The sequence below is a fragment of the Hypanus sabinus genome, chromosome 17 (genome assembly GCF_030144855.1).
Source record: "Hypanus sabinus isolate sHypSab1 chromosome 17, sHypSab1.hap1, whole genome shotgun sequence".
In the NCBI taxonomy this organism is placed as follows: Eukaryota; Metazoa; Chordata; class Chondrichthyes; order Myliobatiformes; family Dasyatidae; genus Hypanus; species Hypanus sabinus.
This window is the reverse complement of record NC_082722.1, coordinates 38,168,308-38,178,736: the sequence shown is the minus strand read 5'-3', so window position 1 is coordinate 38,178,736 and position 10,429 is coordinate 38,168,308. Positions and strand designations below refer to the sequence as shown.

Genomic DNA, 10,429 nt, shown 5'->3' with positions numbered 1-10,429 from the left:
TCCGGATGCCACAAAGTTCAAGATGCACCCTCAGCGTCGCCTTTACATCTGTGGGAGTGACTGTTTTCACCACGACAAAGAGTGCATGTTGTCTTTGTTGGGCCATTCAGTGTTTCTGATCGTTGTAGATACTCATTCGAAGTGGCCGGAGGTCATGCGAGTGAAGTCAACCACCTCAGGAAAGACCAAGTTTCTGCTCTGAGGACTATCTTCTCCAGAAATGGATTGCCAGACAAATTGTGAGTGACGACAGACCACAATACACCTGTGAAAAGTTCTGACTATTCATGAAGAAAAATGTCATCAACTACTCCTCACCACCCAGCAACAAATGAGTTAACTAAAAGGTTTGTCCAAACCTCCAAGAAGTCCATTAAAGTGATGGACAAGGAGGACATCTCTCTTTAGCATAAGGTGGACAACTTCCTTTTTGGGTATTAGAATTCTGTTCATGTGATGACAAAGCAAACACCTGCAATGTTGTCCATGAGGAGTCTGAGACCCTGCACAGACATCCTGAAACCAGATCTACAGAGAGAAGTGCAGAATAAACAATTCAGCCAGTTGCCAAGTGAATCAGCAAGCAGCTTCGAGATTGCTGAGAATAAAAGTGGACACCCAGTAAGATAGCTACAAGGACAGGACCTCTGATGCATACAGTGGATGTTGGAGATCATACCCGGATACATCATGCTGACTAGATACCGGATGCTCAGCCAAAGAACACACCTGGGTCATCTATGTGCAGCAAGACTGGCAAATTACATCCTCCAGACTTACATCTCAGTGACGATCATGTCACTAATAAAAACGTGACACCTGCAACAGAGAAGCTGTCCTTGACAAGACACCTGTGAAGCCCTAGTGCCACTACACAGGTCCAGAGGCGTTATCCTGAAAGAAACAGCGCACCACCCAAAAGACCAAATATTTAATATAGTGAAGTTAGTTATAGATTGTTACTTTAAAAAAAATCAAACAATCTATGTTATTGTGAAATCATAAGTTTAATCAAAATAACAAAAAATAATGTCAATAAAGTTTAAATTAGGAGTAGCTAAGAACACGTAAAAAAACATATTGAAGCATACAACACTCCCTCAGTCGACATCTTCCAGATAGCTCATGAAAATATCTTTTTTATTTCTTTTACAGCTGTTTCTCCACCATAAGAATGTGCTGGGACTCTTTGCGCTCGCGACTTACAGCTTGGAGATCATTTGGGAGATCCAGCGCTTTGCTGTCTCTAAGAAGATTCCAGAAGGTGAGTGCATACTTGGACGGCCTCGTGGTGAAGAAACTCTGAGATGGAGCGCGAGCTGATGTTCGACTCCATTTTGCCGTTTAAAGTGCCCATTGATTGCCGAATAAAACATCGAGGAAGTGGCTGTGACCTGTGAGCGGGCTTCTTTTTTGTGCGGTTTACTGTTGCAGGTGGGTAGGCCTCTCTGCCGCCTGTGGTGTCCCTTTCTTTCAATGAATGTCGATGATATCATAGGATGATATTGTGGTTCTGTATTTATGAATCGCACTATTACATTTATGGATTGTGGACTTCTTTCAGACTTTTAGTTTTTATATTCTGTGTTCTTTTGTACCCCCGTTCCTTTTCCATTTTGTTGTGCAAGGGGAGGGCATTTGGGAGTTGATGTTTTGTTGTGTTCTGTTAGTTTTTTGTGCTCGGAAGGAGTTGTTCTTTGGGAGTCGATGTTCCTGTTCCGTTTGTGCATGGGGAGGGGGATTTTGGGGGGGTGGTTGATGATCAGGATGTCATTCTTTTTTGTATGGGGATAGATGGGTGGGTTTGATGTTCTCTCAGATTGACTTTCATATTCTTTATTTGTTTCACGGCTATCCGCAGAAGACAAATTTCAGAGTTGTATATGGATATATGCTTTGATAATAAATAAACCTTAGAACCTTTGAAATATTGTAAAATAATCTGGGAAATTAGAATTCTATAATACCTCTTCTACCATTGTCCTTAAAATGTAAGTGAGTGATGTGCACACAGTGGAGAGCATTGTCCACCAGTTCTATGGCATGGAAGTGCCAGTCCGCCCCTGACCTTCCTCCATGATCTGATAGGCAGCTTATTTTGCTGCAAATGTTTAAGTTCCCAAATAACTCTTCCGAAGAATACAGGTCTGCTTGGGAATACACACATGTACATTTTAACTTTATAGGAGGCAGGCAAATATAGTTCTGCAATGTTTTACTTTAATCCTATTATTTTAGGGGTAACATGATCAAAAACAAAGTCTTGAAGTACAAAAAGAGCATTATTGTAAAACTGTGTAAAAGTAAGTCCCATTAACAATATTTATTTTCTGACTTTTCTGCTGTGATGCTAAATGTGTTATCCTGGTACCTTTAAGAAAATAAATCTATACAGCGATTGCTAGCTCCAGAACAACCATGTCGAAAGAAGGAAAAATGATTAATAAATTTTAAAAGTGGGAAGTAGGTATTATCCTCACTTAAAACAGAGCTGTGAATGTAATTAAATAGATCTGGTAAGTTCTTCCCGTATTCTGGGTCATTACTTAAAAGAACAGGGATAAGATGCAGTACAGGAGCTTTATCGGCCAAAGTTGAGTGTACACAGACAAATGAGTCTCGTAGGCATTTTGCACATACCGGAGATTGCTTATCGATCCATATCAGAATATTCAGGCTTGCCCAAGGGAGAAGCCAGAGTATTTTCTGAGAGAGTTAATAACCTGACTGTGCTGCTGTCTTGTCCAATTCGCTGAAATGGAGCCCTAATCAGACTTGGATTTCTTATTTTGAGATTTCCTGCCACATATGGCTGATGCCCTCACACAGTCCTGCAGTAGTTGCAATCATTGGAATGGCTGTGGACAAAGAGAAATCAAATTGTTTTCATCAGATAGAGTCAATATGTATAGATTGTAACAACTGTTACTGTTATTTTACAAATGAGAGCTACCAACTGCTGGATTACTGACAATAGTATCTGCTTTGTGCTTAAATATACTTGAGATCAATTTTCAGAAATTTTCCACATACTATTTCCCAATTGTTTTGCAATAGAGCCTGTGTGTGTGAGAAACACAGAGGTAAATGTGGATAATGCTGACTATTTTGTATATGTACGATGATCCATATAAAGCTTCTATTATTTTCTTCATGAACAGAGATCTCTAATATACCAAGCTGATCCATTATGCCCAATCGCATTTTCCAGTGCCTGAACCAGCAGAGGCATGGATAGAAAACTCTTTTGAAAGAAAAAGCGTTAGAAATAGAAGCAGCCATAAGCCACTGCTAGCAGCTCAGGCATAACACTCATTAGGGAGAAAAGGTGGGACTTCCAGTTGATAGTTTCAGTGATGTTAGTTTTTAAAGAAGTGGTTGCAAATATTATCAACCACATGTCCCACAGAAACAGGTGTAAGCTCACCTGAATTAGTATCCACAACAGAATGTTTTTATTGACATCAATATTGTACCCAGGTGTCCTGAAAATAGAATGCTTTTATCTCACAAATAAAATTAACTCGGAATCAGAATCAGGTTTAATATCATTGGCATATGTCATGAAATGTGTTGCTTAGTGGCAAAAGTACATTGCGATACATGATAAAAAAAACTATAAATTACAGAAAGAAACACACACACACACACACACACACACACACACACACACACACAATTAATTAATTAAATAAGTTATGCAAAAAAGAGCAAGAAAAAAGTGAGTTTGTGTACATGAGTTCATTGTCCATTCAGAAATGTGGTAGAGGGGAAAAAGTTGTTCCTAAAACATTAGTGTGTGTCTTCAGTGCCCTGTACCAACTCTCTGATGGTGGTGATGAGAACAGATCATATGCTGGGTGATGGGGGCCTTTAATGATGGATGCTGCCTTTTTGAGACATCGGCTTTTGAAGATGTCCTCAGTGGTGGGGAGGCTAGAACCTATAATGGAGCTGGCTGAGTTTGAAACCCTCTTCAGCTTGTTCCAATCTTATGCAAAGCCCCCTCTATACCAGACAGGGATGCATCTACTTAGAATGCTCAGCATGGTAAATATGTAGAAATTTGTTAGTCTTAGGTGACACACCAGATCTCGTTACACTTTAAAACCTTTATTCCCAATACTTGTTCTCCACAAAATCCTCAGTAGCTACTTTCTCATTTACTGCTCATTATGCCGCTGGCGTTTAGGGCAGCAATGAAGGCCCACCATCTCCGAGCCTTCAGTAGCTCAGACTTTACTATTGTCAGTCATGCAAATTGCAGATGGAGACTGGCTGCATCATGACCTGGTATGAAAACACCAATGCCCTTGAGTGGAAAATCCTTCATAAATTAATGGATATGGCCCAGTCCATCACAGGTAACACCCTCTCCACCATTGTGCACATCTACAAGGCACTTAGTCACAGGAAAGCAGCATCCATAATCAAGAATCCTACCACCAGGACATGCTTTCTTCTCGCTGCTGCCAACCGGAAAGTGATACAAGAGCTTCAGGACCCACACCACCAGGTTGAGGAACAGTTATTACCCCTCAACCATCAGCTTCTTGAACCAGAAGGGATAACTTCACTCACCCCATCACTGAATTGTTCCCATAACCTATGGACTCACTTTGAAGTACTCTTTATCTCATGTTCTCGATATTTATTGCTTATTTCATTTGTCATTGTTTTTAATTTTCTCTTTTTGTATTTGCTCAGTTTGTTGTCTTGTGTGCATTGGTATTTGTCTGTCTTGTTCTGAGCAGTCTTTCAGTGATTCTATTGCATTTCTTTGTACTTATCGAGAATGTTCACCACAAGATGAATCTCAGGGCTGTATTATAGTAATTTGATAATAAATTTACCTTGAACTTTGCCATTTGAGAAACCTGAATTTGTACTTTGTATGTGAGGCTCCACACCACATAAACTCACTCTTTTCTTCTATTCAATCTATTGGCATTACTGGAAATTGGACAATTTGTATTGTTAACAGACAATTACCAAATTTCAAATTTGAGTCTAAGAAAAAAAGTATCCCATAGTTATCTGATTTTATGTTTGAACACCATTTGTTCAAATGAACGTTACTAGAGCAAGTTACATTATCAGAGCAAGTTTCAAAAACCTAACCTGCAGATCTAATTAAAATCGTATGTCAGGTTTTATCATATGAAAGGTTGATAACTGCCACAAATCTACAAGACAATAACCATTAACATAAGACTTCGTTCACATTTCTGAAAAATCAAAGAACTACAGATGTTGTACATCTGAAACAAAAACAGAAGAGGCAGGAAGTACTCAGCAGGTTGGACTGTCTCCATGGAAACAGAAACAGTGTTAAACTTTTAGATTGAAAACCCTTCATCATTATCATCTCCAGTGAGAAAGGTATCGTGGCATTCAAGAGCAAATAAGTGATCAAGTAGGTTAAGTGGCCAATTAGTTTAAGAATTCTCACAGACAAGAAACCAGGAAGTTAAAAAATACATTATAATTCACTTTTAGTTTAAATAGGGAGAAAAATAAAATGGCACATGTTGGATAATAAAAAGCAGAAATATCTTAAAAATTTGTTAAAAATATTTGTTTTAAAATTTCTATATCATCAAGGGACCGGAGCAGTTGGAATGGTACTGAGTCCAGGTGGTAGGATGACACCGAAATTCAAATCTAAAGGGCAGGAAAAGTTCACCAACTTCTAAGCTACTTCATTGATGTGTTTCACCAAGTTCTTACTACCCCACCTGTGGCAAAATCTCTGGATTGATCATTGACGTTATTAGAACCCACCGAACAGGAGAGGAAGCAAGTCTGCCACAACCCTGAAGAGCAACTAAAGAAGAAAAAGAATAATACTTCACACATAAAGTTAGAATTTCAGGGCCTTAGAGACTACTTAGCAGGATGTATGAATTACTTACACCTAAGTCAACAGGGCTTGATTTAATATGGTGAATTGCACATAGAAAGTTGAAATATGTGTTGTATCACTAATACTGTTTCTCAATCTATCTAGGCTCCTTCTGATAGAATAGAAAATAGTTTCTGTATTTTTGGCTGTAACTATGGCAACTGCTCTGCCTGTCTGCAAGAAACTGCAGCAAGCTGCAGACATACCTAAGCACGTCACAGAAACTTGCTTCTCTTACGTGGACTCAATGCTCTATACTTCTCATTACCTCAGTAAAGCAGCCAGCATAATCAAAGGCCCCATTCTCTTTTCTGCCCCCTACCATCAGGCAGAAGATGCAAAAACCTGATAAAGTTCTGTTAAGGTGGTAACGCATGCCAATGCAGTGGCCTCTCGAGGACTAAATAAAGGTGCTTTTTTCTTTGTAAAATTTCTTCATGATCCAAAGACAATTTTATTGCAAGAACATCGGATCATGCAAGGGAACTCCATCAGTGAGCTGCTCATTGATCAGAGTAGCTGGACTGGTGTCGGCAACAGAGCCAGCCGAGGTGTCGAAGGAACCGGTCGGGATATTAGAGGTTCCCTCTGATCTGTTGGAGGAGCCAGTCTGCGATGGAGCAGCTGACCTGGGCGCAGACCATGTTGCTGCCTACTACTCGGAAGCATCAGAGTTGGTGCAGCTTCACCGTAGGAGATTATCTCGGACATTTCACTTGCGATCGCAAGACTCTGTGGGACAGTGATAATGTAAGTTGTCACAGGCCTTTTACCCTTGTCTGGTGGAGGAACAGACGACATGGGAGCTGCGTAGCCTCCGTTGTAGCGAGAACTAGGCCTCAAGCCTCGGGCTTGCCTGCTGCTGCAAAACAGGTGAGTAGATGCGGAAGCACTACAGTGTAGTTGAACTCAGTGCTGCACTCCTATGTTCGAGCGGTGAGGTGGCAGGCTGGATTGCGTGTATCTGTACACTGCCAGGAGTCTGTACCGTCAACTACTGGACATGTCTCACTCAGGGTCTTGGACTGTATATGTTTTCTTTGAGTGAATGTGCTTCTCTGCTCATTATTTTGAATTAGGTTACTCGCTATTTTTGAATGTTTGCTTGCGATTTTGAATATTTTGCACCTTGACACCAGAAGATGCTGTCTTGTTCAGCTTTTCTATGTATGGTTTGCCGAATAAGTAAACTTGATTTGATTTGATTTAACGTACCACCAGGCTCAAGGACAGATCTATCTCCCTATAATAAGACCATTGAATGATTCCCTAGTACAATAAGATGAACTCCTGACTTCACAATGTACCTCGTTATGAGCTTGCACCTTATTGTCTACCTGCACTATCTCTGTAACTGTACAACATTATTCTGCACTCCGTTACTGTTTTCCCTTGAACTAACCCACTGCACTGTTGCAATGGTATGCAAGAAAAGTTCTTCACTGTACCTTGGTACATGAAACAATAGTAAGCCTCATTATCAACTCTCCATGCCAAGTGTGATTGAAAGATTTACAAAGCAGGAAGAGTAAACCCATAGTTTCATCACCATTACATCGTAAATTCTAGGTTACCCAGTGTTCAGCCTGAACATCTACCAGTTAACTCTTACAAATCATGAGTAGCTCAAGTCTCCACTGGTCACATCGTACTGAAATTTATTAAATTTAAAACAGCATTTAAATTTAAAGTGAACTATGCTATATTTGCCAAGGTACTAAGTCAAACATGTATGATGTGTTGTCTGTAAATATTATTTAAACAGGAATCCCTGGGATTTCTATGATAATTTTTTTGTTTTATTTGTTGTTTATCATTTGTTTTCCATGTCTAGGTTTATGTCCCACAATGACTCTTCCTTCAGGGTTAACGGCCTAGGTTAAGTACCCCTGGGACTGCGCTAAGATGAAAAAAAATCTGCAATTTATAAAATATCTTCATTCTTATTCATTGTTCCCATTGAAGTGTAAATTAGTTGGTGAAATATGGTTTTATATTAGCACATGGTAGTAATAATATATTGACATTCTAACAAAGAAATGGCCACCTAGTTCTCCTCCTACCAAACGTTTCCATTCCACTTCATATATAAAGCAAAGCTACTCACATTCACTTATTCATGAGATATTATTTTGACTGACTAAATAACTTCCTGTTTGGTGCTGCAGCTACTTCTATCTGTAAGAGTTTCTTCTAAACATACTAGAGAATAACTGATGAAATTTTTAACATTTACCTCTAAATTCAGTGTTAATTGGACATCTGTTTTTAATCTCAAAGTTACATTAAAATTTCTATTTGTTCCTTAACTAGAGTTGTGAGATATTTCAACATCTAATAATGGAGAAATCAAGCAATTTAACTGAAATTTTCTGTGCACTTATAGGTTTAATTCATAAGAAACTTGATGTGACAATGAACTCTTTAACAATAATTAAGAGTACAATTCTGACACTATTTCTATTCGCTATCACACCAATTTGATATTCTTAATAGAATAATTAGTTTGGAATAACATGACTGCATTGATTTTTATTTACTCTAGTCAGAATAGAGAATATTTAATCACTACTCATTCGGAAGAACAAAGCCAAAGAAATGCCTTACATAAAACATTAGAATTTCTTTTTCTTTTAAGGCTGACTCCTTCTACGTTTTATTTCCACGAGTCATGGATTTTATTTTAATATAGCCCCCCCATTTCTATTATAAAACTCCTTCTAATGCTTGATTTGATCTGTTTCTTCTTAAAACAAAGGACATGGATTTTCACGGGTGAATACTGTGCCGTAAATTAAATAAGAGGAAATCCAATCCAAATCCTAATAACTTGCAGGCAAATTAAGAGAAACGTTAAATAAAATAAAAGTTTCACAGAATAGTGACATGGAGTTTAATTATTTTTTAAATATTACATCGAGCATAAGGAGACACTCCCTTATCATAATTTTATTTGCTTATTGCATTTCCTGAATGTGTACATGATAACATGTTACTGTATTTTGTCTACAGTTGAATGTATTTTATTACTTAATCCACTTAAAGAAAAGTAGAAATACTTCAACTGTAGCAGAAAGGCACTGTCAATTCATAAAGAACACACATCCATTAGTTCTTTCAGGGTTAATATTGATGCAGATATTACTACAATCCATTGTGCCATTTATTTGAAATATTATGATCAAGAGTAGTTACAGCAGTGAATCAACCCAATTGATAGAGCAGTTAGCCTCGAGTCATGGCTGACTTTACATTGCAGAGTGAGCATGAAATATTATGGAGATTGTTCTTTAAAGTGATCGCTTTATCATCATTTGTCTATGGTCGAGGCTATTTTGTACTAGCTCACTTCCCTCTCAGGTTGCAGCTGTCATAACTCAATCAGCTAAATAATACCATTTAAGGCAACCTCTGCACCTACTATTGAACCTGTCAGCGGAAGTGGTGCAGGTTATGTTTATGTGTTTTGTCATGTACTAAACCTGCAGATATTTATATTAGATTCGGTATATGGCATGGTTTATCCAAATGTAATTATGACCTAGTTGAATATGATAGATATGGAGCGCCTGGAGCTCATCGTGGCTCAGTCATTGATTTCAATCATTTCAGATCACAGCAGACAAGGATATGACAAGCTCCATCACTCATCTGCTTCTATAAATATTCACAGTGTTATCCATGACATCAAGCTGTCAAATACATTTATGCAGCTAAGAAGAATGTACTGTAAATAAATGTCACAATGTATTGAAAGGACGTTTGATGTGAATAGAGCACAAATGTCAAAAATAGCATACTTAGTATTAATTAAGAACATTTGGGAAATAATTAATAAAATCCCTGCATATTCAATATACCATCACAATTTTTCAAAAACAAACATGAAACATATGTGATTAAAGGAAATTCTTCACATGGGTACAGTATCAGCACACTCTGTATAGCTTCAACAATGGGAGCAGAACAGGTCAATATCCTCTTCTAACATTTGTGTGGCACCCAAATTTCCAATGAACAATATGTGGATTGTATATATGAATGTGGTCTCACTTGCTTCAACTGTCAAGTACATATTTTCAGCTAAACCTTCATCAGGTTTTGAAAACCTGCGCTAACATATTCTCAGCTAAACCTTCATCAGGTTTTGAAAACCTGCACTAACATATTCTGCTACTAAGTTCCTTCTTCCACACTGAAATTACTGGAATAGAGAACAAGGGATGAGAAAGTGTAAGTGGTCTGATTAGTTATTTTATTGATAACACAAAAATCGGTGCCTGGCAAATTGTGAGAAAGGTTGCCGAAAGGATAACACGGCATCAATTAGTTGGGAATTTGGGGTGCAGAAATGTTAAATGGAGTTTGATCCAGAGAAGAGCAAGACATTGCACTTTTGGAGGTTTACTGCAGGACGGAACACGTAGTAAACGGCAGGACCCTTAGAAGCACTGATGTACAGAGAGATCTTGAGGTGCAAGTCCATAGCTTTCTAGAACTGTCAACGTAAGTGGATGTGGCATG

General features: G+C 38.4%; 1 long non-coding RNA gene across 1 annotated transcript in view; it reads right to left on the bottom strand.

The window, feature by feature from the left end:
* Nucleotides 1-2,327: 2,327 nt before the first annotated feature.
* The window catches only part of LOC132406831 (uncharacterized), a 178,011-nt gene continuing 169,909 nt past the window's right edge, over nt 2,328-10,429 (bottom strand). The window contains exon 5 of the long non-coding RNA XR_009516264.1: nt 2,328-2,858. This is a non-coding gene — a long non-coding RNA (uncharacterized LOC132406831). The remainder of the gene's footprint in view (nt 2,859-10,429) is intronic.